Source organism: Triticum aestivum, chromosome 2B (assembly GCF_018294505.1).
Source record: "Triticum aestivum cultivar Chinese Spring chromosome 2B, IWGSC CS RefSeq v2.1, whole genome shotgun sequence".
Classification (NCBI taxonomy): Eukaryota; Viridiplantae; Streptophyta; class Magnoliopsida; order Poales; family Poaceae; genus Triticum; species Triticum aestivum.
In genome coordinates this window covers 99149527-99157617 of record NC_057798.1, presented here as the reverse complement: position 1 = coordinate 99157617, position 8091 = coordinate 99149527, and the positions used below count along the sequence as shown (strand labels likewise).

At 46.6% G+C, this 8091-nt stretch overlaps 1 long non-coding RNA gene across 1 annotated transcript; it reads left to right on the top strand.

The window, feature by feature from the left end:
* Window positions 1–1674: 1674 nt before the first annotated feature.
* LOC123043692 (uncharacterized) lies at window positions 1675–4528 on the top strand. Its single transcript, XR_006419493.1, has 4 exons — window positions 1675–2773; window positions 3208–3292; window positions 3706–4112; window positions 4193–4528. It is a non-coding gene; the product is annotated as an uncharacterized lncRNA (long non-coding RNA).
* Window positions 4529–8091: the final 3563 nt, after the last annotated feature.

Genomic DNA, 8091 nt, shown 5'->3' with positions numbered 1-8091 from the left:
GCCTGTCGCCATCCCCGTCGATGCCCCGGCCCGTCATCGCTATCCCCGTTGTCGCCGTCTCGCCGCTGCCCCATACGCCGCCGCCCGTCGTCGTTGTGAGCTCATGCGCCCCGCCGTGGCGACACACGCACACGCACGCACGCGTGCACACACACACAAACAGTAATTTTTCTTTTAATTATAGAAATGTTTATAGTTATGTTTATAGACATGTTAGTTATATATAGAAATGTTAGAAATTTTAATTATAGAACTGTTTATACAAATTTTAGTTATATATAGAAATGCTAAAAAAATTAGTTATAGAAATGTTTATAGAAATTTTAGTTATATATAGAAATGCTAGAAATTTTAGTTATATAAATGTTTATAGAGAAATGTTAGTTATACATAGAAATGTTAGAAATTTTTCTGTTTTTTAGTTTTAGAAATGTTAGTAATTTTTATGTTTTTTAGTTATAAAAGTGTTAGAAATTTTTCTGTTTTTAGTTATAGAAATGTTAGAAATGTTATAGAAATGTTAGTCATATAGAAATGTTAGAAATTTTAGAAATGTTAGTTTTAGTTACATGAATTAGCTAAATCACAATCCAAACATTTAAAATGTTACATTTGCATATAGTATTTATTCTCGACGTTAACAATGCCCAGCCCGCATCCTCGTCGTTGACCCGTTCGCGATGACGTCCTGCTTCAGAGGAGCCATGTCCGGGACTGAGCTCCGCCGAACTGGCACTAGGAGGTGCTACCTTCAGGGGCGCATCACTTGGTGAGGAACCCGGCCTCAGGTCCTATCATCGACCCGGAGCTCCTATGGTGGCATTCGCGTGGGCCACTTTCGGTGCGGAGGGAGCCAGCCCTGCTGGAGGTGGTACGTCACCATGTCAGGGAGGAGGACGAGCACGTTCGTGTCTACATGGCTGCTATGGATGTCAGGTTCTCCAATATCTGGCAGGTTCTTCGGGGATCTCACCCGAGCTATGATCTATGGTGGTTCCTTCTCTTTGGGTGTCCACCGCCCGCGCCTCAGGAACAACGAGTGAACTAGATAATTCGATAGAATTCGATCTATATTAGCTAGCTAGTGATGTATTCGATAATATTCGAGATGATGTATTCGAGATTATATATATTATTCGATAATATTCGAGACGATGATGTATTCGAGATTATATTTGATGATGCATATTAATTATCTACTATGATTCAGTTTTTTCTTTCGAGATGCATATATATTATCTACTATTATTCGCGATGCATATCAATTATCTACTATTATTTCATATGTGTACTAAATTGTTTTATATTTCTTCTAGATTAGTTAAATAAAAGCTATGACAGACAATACCGGCAGAAATGAAGGAGAAGAGGCTATGTTCGAGCTCATACGCTCCCCGAGCCGGCCAGATGATCAGAATGAAGAAGATGACGACTCCCAATATCTGAATAATACCGGGAAGGGTGATATGATATTCGATCGAGACGACCGAATTGATGAAGTACAGAACTATGATGATGATCTTGAAATAGCAAATACCGGCGATGTATGTTTATAGAAGCAAGCATCTGGTGATTATCACGTGTTTGTGTGTGTGTATATATATAGGGTGAGTCTATTCTAATAACACCCCTTAAGAGTCTTATTCTGCACATCAATTTCTTATTCTGCTAACACCACCACTCGCCCCCACAACCACGATTCCTTTCGACCAACCCACACCTGCCTCCTCCTCCGGTGCACCCCACCTCCATTTGCCACGATTCCCCTCCCCAGATCCACCTTCTGCCCCGCCGGCGTCGCCCTCCCCCGATCCACCTTCTTTCCCGGCCGGCGCCGCCCTCCCCCGATCCACCTTCTTCCCCCGCCGGCGCCGCCCTCCCACAATCCACCTACTTCCACCGCCGGTGCCGCTCCACCCGTATCCGGCTTCTTCCCCCGCTGGCGCCGCAGTTGGCCGCACCCCTCGGAGTGACCTGCTCGTGCCGCCCCGCCGCCCCTAACTTCCCCTGCTCGATCTCGCATCTTCTTAAGAGTACAGTTCGGCTCCCGGCGGGCTGATGTTGCCCGGCAGCACCGCCGTGCAGTACGCGCATCGCAGCCATGCGGTTTGTTGGCGACTCTGGACGGGAGATGCTGCGTACGTGCGAGGTTCAGAAGGCCCTGGCGTGCAACTCAGATGGGTTGTGTGCGCGGTTCAGATGGGCCAGAAGCCTCGTGCCTCCGGTCGCCCCTACCTACCCCAGTGCGAGCCCGGCGGCCTTCCTCCACCGCTGGGTCCTCGGGTCTGGTGCAGCCTACCCACCGTCGAGGAGCCCCCCACCCCTTCCTCCCCGCGAGCCCCATGATATCCGTAGCGCCGACGGGCGTCGGATCCCTGCACCAACCGCCTGGATCCAGCCCACACCCCGCCGCCATGTCGCGCCGTCGAGACTTCCCAGGTACACCGCGACGCCTCACCCAAAAACAGATGAACTGCAGGACACCACCCACGAAGCCTCCGCAGGAGCACTAGTGAGCTGCTCCACATTTAGTGATTGACAGACGTTGGGGAATATGCTCCGCCGGGCATCCGCCGATAAGATCCCATCGGTGAGTCGCCCATTCACCCTCTTCTCCTGATGTGGGTGCAGCACCAGGTGAGCGCCCTTGCAGTTTGATGCAGCACCAGGTGAGCGTCCTGAGCTCGTTCTTGAAGCCCGTGGAAGAGGTGCAGATTCTTGCTGACCGCTCGATTGGCCTCCATCTTCTGTTACTATCCCTCTTACAAGCCAGGTACATTTCGTTTCTTGCTTAGCTAGCTCTCTTCTCACAGATTTTCTTTATGCTAGACACACGCCAGAGTACATGGAGACCAAACGCTGATTTGGGACATTCCAAGCGCACCATGTAGTTTACTGATCTCTTATTGCAATTCGATGTCTGAGTAATATATTTGTCCGTTCACCCTAAAAAAAATACAGTATATTTATGGTAGACAAAGGAACAATAGTGAACATTACAGTATAGGAAAACAGAGGTAGCAGGGGATAGAAACACAACTCCACTCGTATATGAAAACAAACAGGTGGAGCAGGGGCCTTCCCTATCGCTCTTGCTCAAAATGAACTCTGTCCGGCACTACACTTCTACACACAAATCCAACCATCTGCATCGTCACCAATAAAAATCAAAATCAAGCTAGTTATACTTATATTTATTCATGACAGGTGGAAGAATATTTCAGTTATGTGTATGGCGCTGATGGCATGAGAATCAGCAAATTTGCACCAGAGCCCGAAGATGATTTGGGAGGTAACATGTCGATTATGCTATCCTGTCTAGTATTTCCAGTTACACATGTGAGCAGATTCAGTTTTTGTGTACTCGCAAGCTCATTAAGCTAATGTACGCATATTTGGTGTGCGTGCGGATCAAGGAAGACGGCGGGCAGGTGAGAAACGGCGCGCGTGTAGGTCAGAAACGCCTCCGTGTGGTTTGCTTGTGGATGCCTCAGAACGTGCAGATTGGAGTTTTTTTCCATGTTCTTCAGATTTTTGCTTTCATTGTGCCGGCCGGTTAGCTTGGTCCCCGTTACAGCTCAGATATTTTTGTGCGTTCTATAAGCATCGGTGAAGTTCAGAGTTTTGGGGTGTTCAGTTTACTTCCAAATCACCCTTGTAGTTATTTTTTTGCTGTTCTTACTTTGTTCTTCCTGTGTGATGCAGTTCTCTTCTGTCGGTGCTACAGTGTGATGCTGGGAAGGCGCAAAAGACAGTGCAGTTAGGTGTGTGGTCTCGGGCGTGGACGTGCAGCTCGACAACCATGGACATGCAGCTCGGACGCGTGCGTGCAGCGGTTCAGTGCTCGTGTACTTGTAGGCTTTGGTGTTTTTGCGTGTGGGTGCAGTTCGTCATCGCGGCGTGTGGTGTGCAGCTGCAGTTCGTGCAAGTCCTCTACACCCTTGCGCTCGTGCAGGTACGGCTTGTCGTCAACGCCTACATCACTTCCCCTCATTTTTGAAGCCAAGGGATGCTCGGGCGCCATGGACAGAGCGGTAGTTTCCCCTCTTCTCCAACTCCAATGACTCCTCTAGGTCCTCTCCATCGTGCCCGTCATGTAGCAGTGCACTCCAGTGAGCCCAATTTCTCCCCTCTTCTACAAATGTAGTGCAATGTTGTTTTCTCTTGAGGTTCAGTGCACTGATTTGTGCAGGGAGGAAAACATGGCGTAGGAGGGCTGCAGGAGATGGGTGGCTACACCTGAGGCTAGAAACTACAATGGCCGCGCCGCGGTCCACATGCGCCTTGGCCGCTGGACATAAAATGCATATGTGTTCATAGCTTGCGTGTAGTTCCCAAGCGACGCATCTGTAGTTTACTCAAGAAACAAAAAATGCAGAAGAAAAGAAAACAAAGAAGTTCATTTTTGTTCTTTCTTTTGAGTTGGCATTCATTTTCCTAGGCAAACGCTAAGATTCCAGTGCAGTGCACCTTGTGTGATTCCATTGCAATGCACTTTCATGATTTTTTATTACAAATGATCACATCTCGTTGTGTGCTCTTATCATTTTTTTTAAGAAAATGTTGTGTGATCTATCAGCAGCGCGCAGCTCACGACACAGGTATTTGCAATTCTCCACCCTGTTGCATGCGGTTTACATCTTGCGAGACAGTTGAATATGACAAAAAAAATGTCATGCCGTTTACTTCTATTTGTGTCGCAGTTCACTTTCCTCCCAATGTGTTTCGAAAGCAGCTATTTGCATCAGAACCTAAAAGTGTGCTTGGTCTTATGGACTCCTCTGTTGTACACTTGGTAAATACAAAATAAAAACATCTCAAAAAAGAAGCTTGCTTCTATATTAGATGTAGTTCACTCGCTCAGTCACTGTGGTCCGCTCGCTTGGTCAACGCGTGTAAAAAATTAATAAGTATGAAAAAAACACAACAAAAACTCATGAGGTTCACTTTTGGTAGTGTTGCGGTTCATTTTCGGGAGTGTTGCGGTCCACTCTCGTTCAAAAAAAAGTTGAAAAAAGATAACAAAAACTTTTGCGAGAAAGTTTATGTCCGACCAAGAGAAATCATGAAGTTCACTTGACTGCCTGCGGTTTCCGTTTGAAGCAGTGCGTTCTTCTGTCCGATGAAAGGTCCACTCGCTTGGTCAACGTGCGTAAAAAATTAATAAGTATAAAAAAGACAACAAGTACTCATGAGGTTAACTTTTGGTAGTGTTACGGTTCACTTTCGGAAGTGTTGTGGTCCACTCTCGTTCGGAAAACAGTTGAAAAAAAGACAACAAAAACTTGTGCGAGAAAGTTTATGTTCGACAAAAAGAAATCATGAAGTTCACTTGACTGTCTATTGCAGTGCGGTTTTCAGTTTGAAGCAGAGCGTTCTTCTGTCCGACGACGATTTTGGTGTCACGAAAAACAGAGTGTCTGCTTTTTGCTAATTTTAAAACTGCTCTTAAACCGTAAGGAATTAGAGAGTGTGTTCTACATGAAAAAGTTGCGTCTCGTCGATATCTTTCCAACGGCATATCATTTGAATCATTTCGACAAACGATTTGTAAAAATAAAAAAAAAACAGCCGCTGTCATTCGTCCTCCGCCGCATGATTTTCAAAATTAAATTAAAACCGTAAGGAATCTCAAAACCATTCCTACATATCAAAGTTGCGCCTTGTCCATAGCTTTCCAACAACGTATCATACGCCTCGTTTCGACAAACGGTTCAAAAACTAGAACGAAAACAGTACCGAAAATTTGAAAAAAATTGAAAAACGGAATTCCGGGATTTAGTAAATTTGAAACTGCTCTTAAACCGTAACGAATTATAGAAAGATTTATATATGGAAAAGATGCGCCTCGACGATATCTATCCAACGACATATCATTTGCTTCCTTTCGACAAGTGGTTTAGAAAAATGCAAAAAAACGCTCGCTGCCACTCGTCATCCGCCGCACCATTTTCAAAACTGCTCTTAAACCGTGTGGAATCTCAAAAAGTGTTCAACATGTCGAAGTTACGCCTAATCCATAGCTTTTCAACGGTGTATTACACGCCTCATTCTGATAGACGGTTAAAAAACTAGAGCGAAAACAGTACCGAAAAAACACCGCGTGCAGTTTTTTCCGACATGAAGTTCACTAGTCTATATTGCAGTGCTCGTCGTCAAGAAGATGCAGTGCACTTGAGTTCAGCGTGCAGTGCGGAAGTGGTGTGTAGAATAGTTTTTCTACTAATATTAGCAAAAAAGACCGTATATATATATATATATACATACATATATATATATATATATATATATATATATATATATATTAACGAATCAATTTTTCTTCTTTCAGCCCTCCGGATCGAGCAAATCGTCTGGAGGCAGCAGGACAGTGCGAGGCCCGGCCAAAAAGTTGAAGGAAGGCATAAAGTACAACATCGATGCCATCAAAGATAATGACGAACCAAGGGAGCCTAAGAATAATGTGGACAAGTTCGTTCGTTAGTGCAGAGTTCTTGTGAAGGACCAACTCCCGATCTCCATTCAAGAATGGAAAAAGCCAGCAAAGCCACGTCCTGATCTTACTTTTGTTGACGATAGAGCCAAAAAACTGCTTTGGGAAGCTCTCATTTCACATTTCACGCTACCAGATCATTTCACAGCAGAAAATGTGGAGAAAGTCAAGAACGCTGCTCTTAGGAAGATGGCGGTTGCATTCAACAACCACAAGAAAACTGTATGGGCCACGTACGTCAAAGGAGGAAAGCAGACTCCAGAATTCACGGGAACACTGGAGAAGCAAAGAGATCACCGGCCAAATTTCATGAAATTCAAGAATTGGAACTAGCCAAGGAACGGTCGAGAATAAACACGATCAATGCCACGAAAAAGGAGCAGTTCCATAGGCTGGGAACAGGTGGCTACATGGTGGCCTGGCCTAAGTGGGATAAGTTTGAGGAAGAGATGCATGCTGCAGGGGTTGTTCCAATTACTTGAGCTGCCCCCCAGGTGCAGGACTTGGTTCTATGCGCATGGGGGGAGGCGTTGGACCCAAAGACAGGTCATGTTTTGAAGAAGGCAAGTCTTAAAGGAGTCGAGGACAAAATACTTGTTGCCATAGAAGAGGCTCGAACGGCGGTGTTCACGCCCAACAGAGAGAACGATGAGCTTATGCGCGCCCTGAGAAATCCTAAACACCCGAGAAGAACACGAGGCATAGGTGTTGGTCCGTAGTATGAGGGGTTTTCAGACTGGAACGCTGACTACAGAAGTCATGCCAGAAGGAAGATGGAGGAGGAGAAGAATAGGAAGCTGGAGGAGGAGTAGAGGAAGCAGGAAGCGGAACGCCTTAAAGACCTAGAACTTTTGCACGCGGAGTTGGCACTCCTATTGCAGCGGCAACAGCAGCAGATTGACAAAATCACTAGCCAGGGATTGGGGTCTTTGCAGCGGCAGGACCTAGCAGATACAGCATTGGATAGCACCGCCACATCTATGCCGAGAAGCAGCGTGGGTTCCCCACCGGGCACTGCTGGATACATACCATGTGGATGACATCATTGAGAACACTAATCGTGAGCTACATACATTAGTGAAGAACATATCCATCAAGGTGGCAGACGGCGTTGCTTATACAAACCACCCTAAAGCAACATTCCATTGCAATCCGATTTCAGCTGGCTATGCACATGTCACGGTTGATGAAGTGGTAGCAGAATATAGGGGGCTACAGCTTGACATTCCTGGAGGTGAGGACGAGCGCACACTAGGGGAGGCATTAATAGTATCGTTCTATGGAGAAAGGATTGCATCGTCTTTCCAAGGCCAGCGACACCGCATCAGCCGGCTCCTCCTTCAAGTCCGCCACCATGTCAGCAGTCGACTCTAGATCCTCCAAGTCAGGCACCGCCTCTGCAGACTCCTACTCCTCCAAGTCCGCCAACGCGTGAGGCCGCTCCTCCTCCTCCAAGTCCGGCACCGCATGAGCCCACTCCTCCTCCTCCAAGTCGTCCGGCACTGCGTCAGCCCGGGCCTCCTCCTCCATGTTAGGCACCGCGTAAGCCGTCTCCTCCGCCTCAGCAGGCTCCGCCGCCTAAGCAACAGCTGAAGAGA